The following is a 3,999-nucleotide window of genomic DNA, read 5'->3' as shown; positions in this document are numbered from 1 at the left end:
CTCAAAGGAGAGAAAGCTAAATTTATACCTTCGATTAAGCTTCCCAAATGTTTTTGCCTGCCTTCGGTCTATACTGAGTCTCCTTTTGCCCAAATCACCACAAGTATACACATCCATTAGCAGGCAATGACACAACCGCAAACAAAAGCTATTAACTGCCGTTTTAAAAAGTTTCTCAATTTTGAGTCCATTCTTCCCAGTATCTCCAACCTCTTCCAATATCCTCTTTCAGGAGGCTTGATTCCCCTGTATGACAACCTTCCCACACCCCCCAATCCATTAAGGCTCCTAGGAGAACAGGCCATTCGCTCTCTCCCTAAATAGGCCAGATTCCTACCCAACCTCTTAGCCAGTCCAAACTTGAGCTCGGTGCCTCAAACACAGAAGCCCGTCTGCGGCACGCGCCGCGGTATGGACTCGGCACACAGCCCCGAACCAGGTGCAGTCACTGTCCCCATGATGCTAGTAACAGACCACGGAAGAGAGACATTAAGCCAATGACTGAGGATGGATGAGTCCCATCAGAGAGCAGGGTGCCGGTGGACCCTATGGGGAGACATTCTACCTCGCCTACAACCCTAGCTAGGCCGCTCCTTGATGAAACGACGTGGAAGATGGGGAGACCTGAAGGAGGGGGACAGGGTGGGCAACACGGATCAAGAGAGTCGTTTCTCTTTCACGTGGGGCCTTCTGGAAAGCTGTCCCCAACCCAGGAAGAGGTCATGCTCTAAAAGTTTATTTTCACATTCATGGGTTTAGAGCTTGTAATAATAAAAATTTATTTTTCCACAGAAATACACTTAGAAATACTGGCTAGGTTTCCAGGCTGGTCCACTGGCACCCAGTTATCTATAATGTGCTGCACCATATATAGCATTTTAACCAGACAAACTCGTTTCTATGGGAAACTTATGCTGAGTCCTGATGTCCCGTGCTCACAAGTCCCCCTTTTCCTCACTAACTCCCAGCAGCTCCCTCACAGAGGTCTCTCCAATCCAGCCCCCGGCCCCCCATCCCACGGCCTTGGGTCAGGCCAACCTCATACCTACCCACGACCTTGTGTCTGCGCCACAGCAACGAACTCAAAGCTCAGCCGCCTGATCTTCAGCGGCTCCTCCCGGCCCTCTCCCCGCCTCCCAGTGCTTCAGCCAGTCGCTTTTTAAGGAACAAATGCGAAAATCTTTCAATGGTCCCCACTGCTCTTTCATTCTCCTTCTCAGCCTGGAATTTCCCATCCATTTTTCAAGACCTAACCCCTCTATCCAATACAATTTTTTACTTATTTCTATTCTAGCAGCTTATCAAGTTGTATTATAATTTGTGCTCACCTATTCAACAAATACGTGAGTACCTACTACAAGCCAAGCTGTGTGCCTTCGTGGAGAGAACACGCTGTGAAGACAGAGAGTAGGTCCTATTTGCATCTGCCCAGGCACTACTCAACAGACACTATATTATTTATTAATATCATATTAATATATGTTTTTTTCTTCCCAGGCTACAAGGTAATTCCCCCGCCCAGGGGTGATAGCAATTTATACCTTCAACTAATGTTTCCAAACATGTTGGCCTGCCTTCAGCCTGGCAAGAAAAGAATCTTTTTCGTCACTTAATGCCAGATTCTCAACGTTGGCTTCCTCAACTGCAGCAGCAGAGGTCTTAGAGCTGAGTTCATATCTTATCTTTGGTAACTTCTAGCTGCTTGCTCTTAAGTGACTTAATCTCTCAAATTTCCTTACTTGGGAAATGGGGATACTACTACTTACTTCACAAGCGGGTTTAAACATTGATTCCCAAACCCAGCTGAATATCAGAATCACTGGCAACTTTAAAAAGATGCAGAATGAAAACGAAACAAGAAATCTGCATTTTTCAAAAGTCCCAAGTGATTCTCACGTATAGCCAGATTGGAAACCAGAGATTGGAGGCTTAAATTATTCGTGAAGCACCTGTCACATTAATGCTCAATACCCAGATGAAGGGACTTCCCTGGTGGTCCAGTGGGTAAGATTCTGTACTCCCAATGCAGGGGGCCTGGGTTCCATCCCTGGTCGGGGAACTATATCCCGCATGCATGCCACAACTAAAGAGATTGCATGCCGCAACTAAGAGTTCGCATGCTGCAACTAAAAATCCTGCACACCACAACGAAGATCCTACATGTGCTGCAACTAAGACCTGGTGCAGCCAAAATAAATCAACAAATATTTAAAAAGAAAAAAAGAAAAGGGAGAGATTAATTTATATATAAAAAAAAAATACCCAGGTGTGCTGTAGAAAATGGGATTCTACCCTAAGGAACAGTGGTGGGAAAATAAGAGGAGCACGTGGAAGTATTCTGGGCATAAACCATACATGGAAGGAATTACATGACATGATATTCCCCTCAATTCCAATTAGAATCACCAGAGCCACTCTGGAGAGCAAACAAACTGCCAGGAGACATATATTCTCTCAGCCCAGCCTTTCAAGATACTAACGGTGAAAAGTCCAAGCAGACGGGTAAATTTTTCCAAAGGTTAAGGTTTGTTAAGTTAATGTTGAAAATTTCAAAGGGGCCAGGACCTCAGAAAGAGTTGGCAACAGATGCAACTGTTGGCAGCTGCAGCATCACCTATTACATCAGTGTTACTCAAAAGGTAGTTTAGAACACAGCGATACTGGCAACGTGCTGTCCTCCAAAACAAGCAGGACTGTTCCTATTTTTTCGGTGTTTCTCCAGCACCAGAATAGGGGTGCACAGCCCTACTCCTTCCCATCACCCAACTTGTGATGAAGGAAGAGAGCCTGCCTAAGGCTCGGGGCTAGACTTGGATGGTTCAGGAGTGTCACTGCACCTGCAGTGACACTGTCTTTCTCAGGATCCAGTCCATGGATCCTGAGAAAGAAAATACAGAAAGGGGAATAAACTAATTCTGTCCAGTTCCAAGACTCAGACCCATGGGTGGAGGTGACAAAAATGCTATACAGCATACTACAATCAGATATAACCCCTAACCCAATGTTCTGAAGCATACTGCTTCCTTATAATGAAAACCTAAAAACCCTGCTTCCAAGAATTAATCGTACAGGTATTTTCCAACACGTGAACAGAAGCAGGTACAAAAATGTTTGCTGGGACTTCCCTGGTGGCGCAGTGGTTAAGAATCCGCCTGCAAATGCAGGGGACACGGTTTCGAGCCCTGGTCAGGGAAGATCCCACATGCTGCGGAGCGTCTAAGCCCATGCGCCACAACTACTGAGCCTGCGCTCTAGAGCCCATGAGCCACAACTATTGAGCCCGCGTGCTGCAACTACTGAAGCCCGCGCGCCTAGAGCCCATGTTCCGCAACAAGAGAAGTCCCGCTCACCGCAACTAGAGAAAGCCTGCGCGCAGCAACAAAGACCCAATGCAGCCAAATACAAATAAAATTTTTTTTAAAAGTTTGCTGTGTGGCTATAATAGCAACACACACTGGACACTCCTCAATGCCCACCAAGAGATGACTGGCTACATAAATTACATCATATCTAAAAGAGGCAGCAGAGTAGGGACACGGAAACTTAAGACATACAACCATGAAGTTGTACATTTTAATTTATAATTCTTACCAAGAAAAAGGATTAGTTACAAAAAGGGAATTTCTCTATACAAAATTAGGATTTATTTTCTTTCACAAAGAGAATCCGCTGTCATGTTTTGCCTTGCCAAATCAAATCTCAAATAGCTTGCTTAGCTAAAATTATTCCCCCAAGATAGGTAATCCAGACAAAATTAATAAAATTATTAGCTTCTTAAATGTGTTTAAGAGGAAGAATTTAATGAACATTTTGCCTTGAACTGAAGAATTCTAAGGAATACTTGTAACCTTCAGAAAGACTACTGCTCTCAGGCAGTTGCTGTGACAGCGTGTAGGAGACTAGCTCACTTACCGTGAGAATCTTCTCACACATACAATAAGTCTCCACTCCTGCACAGTGAGTGCAAGTGTGACATAACAGGAAGAAGGGTTTCTAAAA

The sequence above is a fragment of the Physeter macrocephalus genome, chromosome 15 (assembly GCF_002837175.3).
Source record: "Physeter macrocephalus isolate SW-GA chromosome 15, ASM283717v5, whole genome shotgun sequence".
Classification (NCBI taxonomy): Eukaryota; Metazoa; Chordata; class Mammalia; order Artiodactyla; family Physeteridae; genus Physeter; species Physeter macrocephalus.
Note: the sequence above shows the minus strand (reverse complement) of the source record.